Here is a 13,914-nt window from a genome sequence, read left to right as displayed (position 1 = left end):
ATATTTCTCTTTTATTCAGTGTCTGACATGAGCTTTGTTTCATTTGCTTATGCATAAGTTTATTCACAGTACCTAAGTGTAATCATAATACCTGAGTGTAATTTCCCACAATGTTCCCTTTAAGGTCCTACAACCATTTTTAACATTCAAGTGACCTCAGTGCAGCACAGATATTCTAATAACCCAGTTTGTTCTGAAAAAAATAATGTTGATATCTTGACTGTAGACACCAGGGTTGATGTTTTACAAGCTTTTATAGAAAATAGAAGCTGACAGACAATGAGCTATAAAAAAAATCTTAGGTCTCAAAGGGTTAAAAAATAGGAAGTTGCTGAGCACACACAGTTACTGGAGTTAGAGAAAATGACGTCCCAAACGGTGCATACTTGTGTGTACCGCTCTTGTGCAAAGACATCCATCTTTTTTTTATTAGATTAGATTCAACGTTATTGTCATTGTGCAGAGTACAAAGACAACAAAATGCAGTTTGTGTCTAACCAGAAAAGTGCAATGTGATATACAAAGTACAGACAGGTGGTGCACAGGCAGGACAAGAAATATATTGCATTTTTATTTTTAGTTGTTTTTTTTACTGTTTATTAGCATTTTTTGAAGAACAATTTTCAGTCTGATTGTGAGTTGGCCCGGCCGTTGGCTATTTAGCTAACGGTAGCTTCCATGCTACATAAATAAGCCAGACAGAGTTGTCCCTCATCTGGAGGTAGAACCCTGATTTCCCCCCCCCATCCTGTTGGCTCAGAGCTCCACTAACTCGATCCACAGGTACTATTTAGTTTGAGAGGTTGTCATCACTGAGTTGTGGTTTTCATGAAGCTCATCAAGCTGAGCCTGTAAAGGCCACTCTGTCTGATTAGTCAAGTGGGAACACCTGTGGGAGTGGAACATGGATGTGTTGAGATGGGCTTTCAAACCACGCACCTTTTTGACATGTCAAAGGAGGAAAAGCAAAGGTAGAAATAAAAATAAATAATGGCTTAACTCAGTTTTCATTTTTTCACTGGACATAAGGCATTACAAAGTCAAGAAAGTAGGTGTTAATCCTTTCAAGTAAGCTTGTCCACCATGGACAAACATGCTCTAAGACTACCTATACTTCAATTAATTCAAAAGCTTTACATTTTTAATTATCTTTACTCAAGTTAGGTTTCCACATATCTGCTACCACCACTCTGATCATATTCCCTTCCTCAATACTCCACAAAGAAGTAAAGAATGATCATCAATGACAGAGAGCATATGAAGTGAATCATTACTCTCTGTCAGCTTCATGCTCAGAAAGGAATGTCACTAGTCATCATCATCATCATCATCATCATCATCATCATCATCATCATCATCATCATCATCATGGGCAGCGAGACCAAACACTTTAGAAACACATTTCTCAACGTGGAAATTCTAGAAATTATCCCTGAAAGTATAGTCTTGGTTAGACCGGGGGGGGGAACTGCATCTCATTCACTCCAGAGTGATTGTCACTCAGGGTTCAGAGGGACAGAAGCTAATCGTTACGTGTTCCAGATGACTCTGAGGTGAGAAAATCTATTTAGATCTTTAAGGAGACCGATATGTAGATCTAATTAGATTTTCAGTCACTGTTGTCTCAATACTTCAGTGTCAGTCTACTTATTCTCTAAAATAAATGCTCCAGTCCTTTCTTTGCATTAAAACTGGTTCTTAACATGCTTCCACTGGCTCAGATTATGTAAAACAACAAAATAAGTTACCAAAGTTATGCAGACGACACACAAATTTACATAACCTTATCGCCAGGGGCCAGTTGTTCAAAGGTAAACTAATCGGATTTTGGTTATTGGATTGGATCAAATTGAAAATGGGTTGTTCAAAAGGGAAAGAAGGAATCTGAAATCAGATTAGATCAGGGAATCCAATCCTAGTTTTAATCTGGATCAAACCTTCAGTTTGTGTTGTTAAAAACTTGTCTGTAGGATTTGGATAACTTTGATCCAAAAAACCTGTCCGCCTGATCCCAACAGGGGGGTAGGATTTCAAGGTGGATTTCAAGGTGGATTCCAGCACAAAAACCTAGTAAAACTTTAAATTGGTCAAAGAATACATTCGTATCATTTAGTGTATAAACTTTTTATATTTTGCACTTGACTTGTTTATTAACCTTAGTTAAGTTTAGTAAAGTAAAAAATAAAATAAAAATAAAAATGATCTTGTCCTCATGAAACAATCCCCCAAACAGATTTAAATAACAAAAAAAGAAATACAAAATAATAATATATATCTCATTCATCACCGTATATTAATTTCAAGGAAACAATCTAATACAAATGTCTCGTCTTTCCTCCTTAGATGAGGAAGAACCCTCAACATTCTACTACTACTACTTCACTTTTTTTTTTTAAGACGTTTTCAAAAATTTCCACAATGTATTTGTTAATGTATATTAGTTTTTTATTTGTATTAGCTTAGATGAGGGGTCATAAAAGAAAATTATAAATGGAAGTGGGTGTTATGTTTGTGTTTTATCTAAAAAAAAAACACTTAGAGTGACCCCATCTTGACTCCTCTACCTGTTCTGTAAGTAGCTGGTAGCCCACATTGTGATATGTTTTCCTATTTAGAGCACTGGTGATCCACATTTGGTAATCTTGAAAACTGTGTATCTGGATCAGGGTGATCTAATCCAATGTTGCTGTGAAAAACCGGCATAAAAGTAAGACGGATTACCTGATCCTGGATAGGAAGAAATGGGATTTCCAAACCCGGATCATTTTGATCCAGATTAAATGTTTTGAACAACTGGCCCCAGGGGACTACAGTCCAATACAAAAACTAACTAAGTGCATCGAACAAATTAACGGCTGGATGTTCAAGAATGTTCTGAAATTAAATGAAGGAAAAATGAGGTGTCTGTTTTTAGAGCAAAAGAGGAACGATTAAAAGTCTGCGCTCAGCTTCAAACAACAATGTTGAAAACAACAGTCAAAGACTGAAATCTTGGTCTAGTCATGGACTCAGACTTGAATGTTAACAGCCACATTAAGACAATTGCAAAGTCAGCCTATTATCACCTTGAGAATATATCAAGGGTTAAAGTACTCATGTGTCAGCAGGATTTGGAAAAACTTGTCCATGCTTTCATCTTCAGTAGACTTGACTACTGCAACGGGGTCTTTACAGGTCTCCCTAAAAAATCAAACAGACAGCTGCTGCTCGGGTCCTCACTAAGACAAAGAGACAGGATCACATTGCTCCAGTTCTGAAGTCTTTACATTGGCTCCCTGTACCTTTAAATAATTGATTTCAAAGTACTTTTGCTAGTTTATAAATCCCTAAACGGTTTAGGGCCAAAATACATTTCTGATCTGCTACTACACTATGAACCACCCAGACCTCTCAGGTCATCTGGGACAGGTCTGCCTTCCTTCCCCAGAGTCAGAACTAAACAGGGGGAAGCATTTTAAGCTTGTTGGGTATTTTATTAGCACTGTGTTGGGGTGATGGGGCAGGTGGGGCTTGAAAATTCCCCCTGTCCCCAATTTTAATATCACTTTTTACTGACAAAATCAAGTCTGTGTTTTGGTAAAAATATTTTGTATCAAATGTTTCCTGTTGTGAAATGAAACTTAATCGGGCAGTTGAGCCATGAAAAGACCCTATGACAATCTACCTGACCATAGCCTTTCAAGTCAATGACAAATTCAAGCTGTATTTCCTTCTAACCAAAATTCAATTCCCAATTTTGGCAAAGGTTGTCTATCGTCCAATCGATGGTGGAAACTAGGCTTTTCTACTGTCACTTTTGACCGAGCCCTGAGGGAAGGATCTAATCTGTAATTTACAGTCCAGTTTATCATTAAATTAACCAAGATTATGAGCAAGCAAAATTGTAGAAGACCATGTTGGCAATTTTTCATATCCTACTTCAACTGTATGCAATAGAAAAAACTGGGAAAAGATATGAGGAACAATGAGCAGGACATGACTCTCCTCTGTCGTTGGTCTAGGTTTATGATTCTTGCTTAGGGTCCTGAATGAGACTACTTTGCATATAAATTGAGGTAAGGATAGAATAATCTGCTTATTTATTGAAGGTGATGGAAAAGAGTGACTCTTGTGATCACTTCTTAGTGGCAAAATCAAGTCGCTTTCCAGCTGCTGCATTTATCAATAAACGATCATTCTTACTCTCTGATTGGTGTGATACGAACTTTTAATGAATCTCACGTGAAGCCTGTCGTAAGAGGATTTCTGCGGTCATATCTGGGCTGGTTTCTACGTTAGGTTGATAAATGAGGGCCATTAGCTCTAAGGATGTGCTATGATACATAACTGAAATGAGCACACTAATGAGTAGCACAAAGGTGCAATTTGTTTACCTTGTCATAAGCTAAAGCCTTTTTCCAAGCTAAAAGAAAACATGGCGCTCTTCTGCAAACGCACAGCTGGGAGTGCTTGACAGCACTTTTGAGGTGCAGCGGGATTTTTCGGCTTCTGGTGTGTTTAGGTGTGAGCCCAAATAGTCGCCGAACGACAAAGACAAGACAGCGATCAGGCGGTGGAACCGGGGGTATTGAAGTCCCGTCCATGCAACCGATGGATATGATCAAAATACCAATCACATCACTGGAAAGACAGCATTACTACAGTGTCCTGACAGGGTAGTGGATGTTGATTTGTCAAAATAGACAGTAAACTGCAAGAACATGATTTTCCTCAAGAACATTACTTATCATGGAACTGTCAACATCTTTTACAGCAGTTATATCATGATTTATCGCACCATGGAAATCAGGTTAAGGGTAATAATCTCTTCAAAATGACCTCCAAAATCTCATGAATTGATCTGCGAGTTCATGTGAATGTTTTAGCAAACTTTGAAGAAAGCCCCTCCATGGGGGTCCTGTGTTATCACATTCACAAGAATGGGAAGTGCGTAAGTATGTCGAGATAGACAGACGACCCAAAAGCATAATACTTCTAGCATCAGCTGGCGCTGAGTAATAACAAGAGACAGATAAAGAGGTGGGGGAGACAGAGGTAAGCCCTGACAGAATAGAGAACTGTGTACGCAAGTTATGTAGATAACCACATTTAAGAGGAAATTTAAAACTCTCCTCATTGATTAAGATTATAGTTAGGGAGCGAGGAGTTGCAGCGATCGCCTAGACCTTTTAAAGACTCTACTATAATACCTGCTGGAGATGCCAGGTCCTCATACATGTAAAGCATGAGCTCTACCACTGAGCTAAATCCACTGAAGATTTTCTGAATTTTTAGACTTTTTTCTGGGATAGACTTAGAAGTTTCTTTATTAATCCTTTTGGGATGTCTCTTGCAAGGGTATTGAAATATGTTGTGTATGGCTTTAAAACCTGTAAATGGCTGGAAATCAAACCTCGGTAAAATATACAACGTTCACTGCAAATCTTGTAACACAGACTGAAAAGAAATAGCTTGGTAGCTTCCAGTACCTATATGATAACACAATATTGCTCATGAAGGAACATCTGCAATTGGGTAACCTGTGATTTACAATATTGTGTCATGGGTTTGCTACCCCTCTTTAAGAAAGCCTCTCGTTGTCAGCAGGATTCGAACCTGCACGGGGAGACCACAATGGATTTCGAGTCCATCGCCTTAACCACTCGGCCAAAACAACCTGTAATGCAGTGCTAAACCTGTTTGCAAATTGCAAACTGTAGTGCACTGCCTGTGTCTGTGGATCCTCGTGGAGGCATCTTGATTGATTGATATGCTTCCTTATTTGCTCCATAACAGAGATCTAATCCACATCTGATTTGATCCACATGGATCCACTTGCTGTCCCTCTGGCTGTTCTTCTCCCTGTCCCATTTATGTTTTCTTCTTCCTCACTCTCTTCTTCATGCTCTTCACCCGCTGCTTCATCCTCCTCACCCTCTTCTTCATCCTGCAAGTGTCTGAAATGAAATGTCTCCACTTGCTCAAGAGAAACCTTAATGGCATGTAAAGTTTATTTCATCTATAAAAATGGAAACTACAGTGAAACTCATACCCGCTGTAACACTGTGGAGACTAAACAGAGTTCTATTTTATGAAACCTGAACAAGTATTATTGTTTAAAAGTTATCATGTGAATATTTTGAAACCTTAAAAAATGAAGAACACTGAGACCGAGGGGAGCCGGACACTAAGATAAGATTGATTTGCAGCTGTGACTGTGTGAATAAGCTATTGTTTCTTTATTAAAACTTTAGTGAACTATGTTAACCTTAAAACTTGTTTAGCACACCCAGTTTCTCTTTTACCAATAGTATAGCAGATAATATGATGTACTAACCCACTTTTATGTAAAACAATTATGTTTAAGCCCACATTCATGTAAAACAACTACATACTAAACCCATTATGTTAATCAATTTTCTGTGTACACCCACTTAATAATACGGCTATGCAGGGGATGAAAGGTCGGAAAAAGACTGCTGAATACTTTTTCGGCACTTTTCCCCTTTGCAAAGTCAGTAAATAGAAACATGTGCGTTCAAAGTGCTTGTTGTGCTGTCTACCAGTCAGATTACCACAGGAGGTAATACCTTTTGCAGCTCTTTTAAAGACTACCATAATACCTGCTGGAGATGCCAGGTCCTCATACATGTAAAGCATGCGCTCTACCACTGAGCTACATCCCCTGAAGATTATCAACATTTTTTGACTATTTCCTGAGAAAGACTTAGGCTTATCTTTATTAATCCTTTTGGGATGACTACCGCAGGGAAATTGAAATATCACTGAATACAAGGAGAAAACTGGGTAAAACATGTAATGTTAATGTTGTTTATGACTTCAAAACCTGTAAATGCAACTGCTGCGGCTGGAAATCAAACCTGGGCTAAATGCTTGCACTGCTATGGTATAAATCATAGTCAAAAAGTAACACATCTGTTGCCTTTCTGCTTCTTTCTGCTCTGTTGATAAACTTTTCAATTGGTTAGTAGTAGTTAACAGACACGGGCAAAGTGCAAATCGTAGTGCGCTGCCTGTGTCTGTGGATCCTCGTGGAGGCAGCTTGTAATATTGATATGGTCCCTTATTTGTACTATAACAGAGATCTAATGTTTTATCAAATCGGGTTGGGCGAGTAAACTTTCTGGCCAATCTTCACAAATAAAGCAAGTAACCACACAATTGCCCAGGTTTGATTTCCCGCCACCCACCGGTTTTGAAGCCATACACAACATTAACATTACATATTCCACCCAGGTTTCTTCTATTATTCCGTGATCTCACCAAAAATTCTAAAAAAAAATTGAAAATCTTAAGGGGCTGTAGCTCAGTGATAGAGCCCATTTTGAGTCTCAATGCCCAGATGTGTTACAAGATTTTCCGTGAACGTTACGTTGTCCAGCGATAGTGGTACAGTGGTGAGCATAGCTACCTTCCAATCAGTTGACCTGGGTTTGATTGTTATTGTACAAATGAGGGAGCATATCAATCAATCAAGCTGCCTCCCCGAGGATCCACAGACACAGGCAGTGCACTACGATTTGCACGTTTTTGCTACCAAGGTATTTCTTTTCAGTCTGTGTAACAAGATTTGCGGTGAATGTTGTGTAGCAGTGCAATCGTTTTGCCCAGGTTTGATTTCCAGCCATTTACAGGTTTTAAAGCCATACACAACATATTTCAATTTTCTTGCGAGAGTCATCCCAAAAAAGCTGGGGAGCAATAGTCTGTAAGGGTGGAGGGGGGGAGAAGAGGAAAAAGGGGAAGAGGGAGGGAAGAAAGAAAAAGAGGAAAAATTAGGAAAAAAGAGGAAATGAGAAAAAATATGAGAAAGATGCTAATTTACTCACAAAGTATAAGAGTTTTATAGTTTCTGTTAAGTCAGATTTTAATTTATTTGCTATTATATTATACAATTAATTTATAACATTTATATTGACTTTTGAACAATATATAATAACTATATATATATATATATATATATATATATATCTGTTTATAGGACTGCATACATTTAGTAATCCTACTATATTTGGTCAATATTAAAAGTTAGTCTTTATAATAAGTATTATTTAGTAATAAATCATTTTCTTTTTCTTTAAACAATGTATGACAGGTAAAACCAAGCATTTTTAGTTCTCTTTTCTCTAAAAGCAAGTATGTCATACAGTAATCATTGCAGGGAAGTAGGGTGTATAAAGACACGTCATATGCTCAGCTGTGTATACACTATAATTTTGAATAATATTGAAATGAAGCCAATTAATATAAACATGCCAACTTTAGTACATTATTGATCTCAACAAAAAAAGATGTCTTTAGGTAACGAATAATGTTGTTAAGCCCAAGAAATGACTGACTATACAAACGTTTTTGCGCCAGGTAGGAAAATAAGAGAATCAACAAAACTAATTCTGTACAAAGAGTAAAACTCACATAACATATAAATCACAATACATAATAGTATTGTATGCTTAGTAAAATCTAACTATTTACATTTTCTATTTACATTATATGCGAACTGATAAGCGGATGAAGATGGATGGATGGATGGATTATACATTTACATTTTTGATGTTTTAATCTGATCCAACCACAACTCTTTTGACAGTGTTTCTGTATTTGGGCAGTATCTAGTGCCTTGATATTGGCTGTGCCCAGTACCCGCAAGTGTTGCACTCTACCTTCCTCTTATTAAACCTTGCCTTAGAAGCAGGGCGATCGCTGGCAGGTAGAGGTGCTGATGGAGCAAGAGGGGCAACTAGTATATGGTGGTCACGGTATGCTAGTGTTGGAACAGCAAACAAAGTTCCTGGGGCTTGAGGACAGACAGAGGTTGTATTCCTTATATATTTGCTTGTACTACATCAAGTGACCTGCATACCAATGACTGTAAAGATTAATATGTACATGGTTTGCAGAAATGTACCTTCTGATAGACATAAGGCCACTTGGGTTATCTTTATGGTCTTCTGCAGAAGGATAACGCCCTGAGCTGATAGACATAAGGTCACTTGGATTATCTTTGGGCTGCTCTATGGTCTTCTGCAGAAGGATAAATCCCAGAGTTTGCTCACTCCAGGTTAATTAACCAACAAACGTCCCTGGGTGGACTTGAACCCCCATCCTTTCAGTTAACAGCCGACTGCGCTGACCTATTGCGCCACAGAGACTGCGCCTGGCTGATGTTTTATGAGGGTGGGCGGTCATCTGCATCGACCGGTTGGGGGTGAAAAGAGACAGAGAGAGAAAGAAAGAGACATTGAGATTTGCAGCAGAAGGTGTCGAGCAGGAACATGGAGGCAGCAGGTGTATCCAACCACAGATCCAGACTCTACAGCTCCAGAGCCAGAAACACCTGTAGGAAGCAATAGGAGCTGCTTAATTTTCACAAAGTACAAAAGGCTCGGCCAAACAGCAAAGCCCACCAAAAATAGTTTCAACTCATCGGGGTTCCCCTTCAATGAAGTCTTTAGTAAAAGGCGAAAGACTTGTGCGTTATAAAGAGAAACCAGAGTGAGTCCTGCCGTCTGCTCGAGAGCAGCAGAAATCCATAGTCGACCCAGTCCAAACCATTGCAGTAAGCCTCACTGGGTGTCCAAACTAAAATGATAAGAGGCAACTTGGTAGACTCCTTACTGATGTTTATATCTGTACTCACAATGTCCTGTTTTTAAAACACCAGCCAATCACAAGTGTTACATGTGAATAACCAATGTGTGAGTAATCAGGAAGCTCACATAAAAGATAGTGGCAAGGTCTATTTCCAGTCTGTTGATGTTTAACAAAGCATCTGATGCTGCAAGTGTTTGAAGTGAAATGTCTCTGCCTGCTGAAGAGTAAACTTAATGGCATCACAAATTTATTTCATCCATAAAAATGGAAACTACAGTGCTGATACCCGCCATAACACCCATAAAAACTGGAGCGTAATATAATAAATATTCTACAAAAATATACTACACTAGTATATTTATTTATTACATAAATAAAGTAAAATGGCGACTGTAAAACATGTACATTTAAAGTGCTTGTTGTGCTGTCTGATAGCATGAGGTGTAAAAGAGAGAGCATAACGCTTAGTTTGTGTCACAGGAGGTCTTAGTCTACCACAACGTTCTATAACCCTACTAGTCAGATTACCCCAGGAGGTAATATCTTTTGCATTTCTTTTAAAGACTCTAATGAGCTCTACCACTGAGCTACATCTTCTGAAGATTTTCAGATTTTTTGGACTTTTTTTCTGAGATAGACTTAGACTTATCTTTATTAATCCTTTTGGGATGACTCCCGCGAGGAAATTGAAATATCACTGAATAAAAGAATAAATCTGGGTAAAAAATGTAATGTTAATGTTGTAAATGGCTTCAAAATCTGTAAATGCAACTGCGGTGCCTGGAAATCCAACCTGGGCAAAATGATTGCACTGCTATGATATAAATAATAGACAAATCCAGAAATCCTAAGAGTGCAGCTATGGCACAGTTCTGGATGGCATCATACCTCTGAAGATTGAAGATCTTACCCTCTGATCTTAAAGTACCTGGGTCTTTAATCCTACATCCAAACCTGTGCTTTTATCTAGAACTTTTTAAAACGTTTTCACCTTGAGCAAGATGAACTGTATGTTTTTAACAAATCTCATTTCAGTTGTGCAGGAGCGGGATCCAGTGAGTCCAGTGCAGGGGCTGGCTTTGAGGCATTTGCTCTGGGAGGGACGCTCTGCCGTAGACCTGTGGGCTCCTTGCAATTCCCTCTACTTACCAGCAAGGGAGGTCCTCACAGCACAGCTAGTGCTGTATGGGCTGAGGCCAAAGAAACAGATACCAGCATGTGACTTTGCAAATCAGTGGCTGACCCTGGCCGCCATCAAAGATGCCATTTGGACCTCCAGAAACTTGCTGGTAAGAAAGCACATGCAGATCCCATTCCCTCAAAACGTGAATCACAGATTTTCCAGCACCTGGATTTGAACAGACCGGGTAGGGGTAATGGCTCTTTAGAGTGAATATGCCAAAGAAAATGTTTACAAGTTAAGCCGAGGTAAATGCTCAGCCCATATTCACACAGACCTTAAACTACTCACTTAATGCTGGTTACAATTTTCTAAAATAAACAATGTCAGATAAAAATTACTATCAGGGTAGTAATGAACCCTAAGAAGGGTGTTTATAACATTTTTTTAACAAGGTATTGGCTCATTCAGTAGACTCCTTCAAGATTCCTCAAGGTAAGCAGGAAGCTCACATAAATGATAGTTGCAAGGTCTACCAAAATGTTTAACACTGCAACCTTTGTTGCCGCCGTCCCTCAAAATGTGAATCCCAGAAATTTCCATCCCCCGAGCATGGGCAGCAGAGCAGAGTGGCACAGCGGAAGCGTGCTGCGCCCATAACCCAGAGGTCGATGGATCGAAACCATCCTCTGCTACTTCCTATGCTTTCTATCAGCATTAAGTCTATTTCCAGTTTGTTGATGTTTGGCAAAACATCTGTTGCTGCAAGTGTCTTGAGTGAAATGAGCTGCTGAAAAGTAAACTTAATGGTATGTCAAGATTAAAATGGAGAGTACAGTGCTGACACCTGGCATAACACCCATGGAACAGGAATATAATACATTTAATATTTATACAAATGTTTATTTTGCAATTTTACGTAGGTGAAAAGATTCCTCACAGTGGTGCTGGAGGCCAGGGTGATGCCATCAAGAGTAACTATCTCTTTGGGTCACGGAGGTGCTTGGGCCCAAGAACTATTCAGTTTTACTGTTTTTATTGTTTAACTTCAGTTTTGTCTGAGTTTAACATTAGAAAATTACAGGTCATCCAGGTTGTTTGTCTCTACAACTCTCAATAAGTTATTTACACAGCTGAAAAGCATGTCACATTTTTTTATTACCTTCACGGCTAAAAGCATAATATATAAAATGTAAAATATTTCTATAAAATGAAATATGGTAATAAGTTTTTAGAGATATTTTATTTTTCCATTTCATTTCTATGCTTCTATAACATGAACTGACAAATAAATACAGTAGCACTACTGCTGTAGTTTTACATCAGACTACCGCAAATTAAAAAAATACATTAGTGTCTTTGCTTTAGGCCCTTGTCCAACAGACTTTCAACTCGCACCTCCTGCGGAGCTTTTCGTGCATCCCTGTGGAGGCTGGGGGCATTGAACCTGAGTGGACAATGTTCAAAGTTTACTTTACTGAAGCTGCGGTGGTGAGCTGTGGTCTTAGGGTCTTAGGTGCCTCAAAGGGCGGTAACCAGCGAACACCCTGGTGGACACCAGTAGTCAGGAAAGCCGTCCGACTGAAGAAAGACTCTTTCCGGGATATGTTATCCCTGCAGACTCCGGAGGCAGTGGCAAGGTACCGATGGGCCCCAAGGACTGCAGCCTCTGCTGTGACAGAGGTAAAGCAAGGGAGGTTTTCAGAAAAGACATGGATAAGGACTTTCAGTCAGCACCAAGGTGCTTCTCGAAAACCATTCACCACCTCAGGAGAGGGAAGCAACGAGTCATCCAAGCTGTGCACATTAAGGATAGGACGTAGTCAACCTCAACTTAGGAGGTAATAGGTCGGTGGAAGGAGCATTTTATGGAACTCCTAAATCCAGCTGACACGTCCTCTGTGGTAGAGGCAGAGGTGGAGGATGAAGGGGGATTGTTGTCAATTTCCCTGGAGGAGGTCACTGAGGTAACCCTGACCTCTTTCAAGTGACATTGTCCACCATGGACAAGACAAATATTTAAAGATTGGCAATTACTGTAATTAATTAAATAGCTTAGCACATGTTATCATGTTTGTTCACATTACTTTTCCACCAATACCACTCTTATCATATTCCTTTCCTCAATGCTCCATTAAGAAGCAAAGAAAAATCATCAAAGACAGAGAACATATGAAGTGAATCGTTACACTCTGTCAGCATCATGCTCAGAAAGGAAGATCACAACTCATCATCATGGTCAGCGAGACCAAACACTTTAGAAACACATTCCTCAAGTCAGAAACTTTAGAAATTATCCCTGAAAGTGTAGTCTTGGTTAGACTGAGGGGGGGGGGGGGGGAAACTGCATCTCATTCACTGCAGAGTGATTGTCACTCAGCGTTCAGAGGGACAGAAGCTAATTGTTACATGCTCCAGATGACTCTGAGGTGAGAAAATCTATTTAAATTTTTAAGAAGACCGATATGTAGATTTGTAGAATTAGATTTTCCGTCACTGTTGTCTCTATACTTCAGTGTCAGCCTACTTATTCTCTACAATAAATGCTCCAGTCCTTTCTTTGTATTAATACTGATTCTTAACATGCTTCCATTGGCCCAGATTATTGAGAACAAAAAAATAAATTACCATAGTTATGCGGACAACGCAAAAATTTACATAACCTTATTGCCAGGGGTGATATATAGTCCAATACATAAACTGACTAAGTGCATTGAAAAAATTAACGGCTGGATGTGCCAGAACTTTCTGAAATTAAATGAAGGAAAAACTGTGGTGGTTGTTTATGGAGCAAAAGAGGTACGATTAAAAGTCTGCGCTCAAATAACTTCAAAAATTTGAATTCAAAGTCAGAATCCAATTGACATGTAAGAACAATACAATGCACGGCCAGCTTCTACACTAACAGGATAATAGCCTTATAAGCATGCATGTGAAGCTCAACCTCAAAAAGCCATAAAGCAAATGCTTGTGGCTTAAACATTGAGCTCCCGCTCATCAAGCATCAGCCAGGCGCAGTCTCTGTGGCGTAATAGGTCAGCGCAGTTAGTTTATAACTGAAAGGATGGTGGTTCAAGTCCACCCAGGGATGTTTATTTCTTATAAACCTGTAGAGAGCCAACTCTGCACTGTAAAACCTAACAGCCCATCTTAATAAAAGAAGTAATTTAACATAACTTAAACCTCTCAAGAAGTTGGAG

At 39.1% G+C, this 13,914-nt stretch overlaps 4 non-coding genes and 1 pseudogene across 4 annotated transcripts; 1 reads left to right on the top strand and 4 right to left on the bottom strand.

The window, feature by feature from the left end:
* Window positions 1-1,184: 1,184 nt before the first annotated feature.
* LOC117941577 lies at window positions 1,185-1,448 on the bottom strand (annotated as a pseudogene).
* A 4,126-nt stretch (window positions 1,449-5,574) lies between these two features.
* Window positions 5,575-5,656, bottom strand: trnas-cga. Its single transcript has one exon. It is a non-coding gene; the product is annotated as a tRNA-Ser (tRNA).
* Window positions 5,657-9,383: 3,727 nt separating this feature from the next.
* Window positions 9,384-9,499, bottom strand: LOC117941572. The gene has a single exon (XR_004655926.1). It is a non-coding gene; the product is annotated as a U5 spliceosomal RNA (small nuclear RNA).
* A 1,838-nt stretch (window positions 9,500-11,337) lies between these two features.
* trnam-cau lies at window positions 11,338-11,409 on the top strand. Its single transcript has one exon. It is a non-coding gene; the product is annotated as a tRNA-Met (tRNA).
* Window positions 11,410-12,813: 1,404 nt separating this feature from the next.
* Window positions 12,814-13,029, bottom strand: LOC117941570. Its single transcript, XR_004655924.1, has one exon. It is a non-coding gene; the product is annotated as a small nucleolar RNA U3 (small nucleolar RNA).
* Between the last annotated feature and the right edge of the window lie 885 nt (window positions 13,030-13,914).

This window comes from Etheostoma cragini, unplaced genomic scaffold (assembly GCF_013103735.1).
Source record: "Etheostoma cragini isolate CJK2018 unplaced genomic scaffold, CSU_Ecrag_1.0 ScbMSFa_98, whole genome shotgun sequence".
Taxonomy (NCBI): domain Eukaryota; kingdom Metazoa; phylum Chordata; class Actinopteri; order Perciformes; family Percidae; genus Etheostoma; species Etheostoma cragini.
Note: the sequence above shows the minus strand (reverse complement) of the source record. Positions and strands in the feature narration are given on the sequence as shown.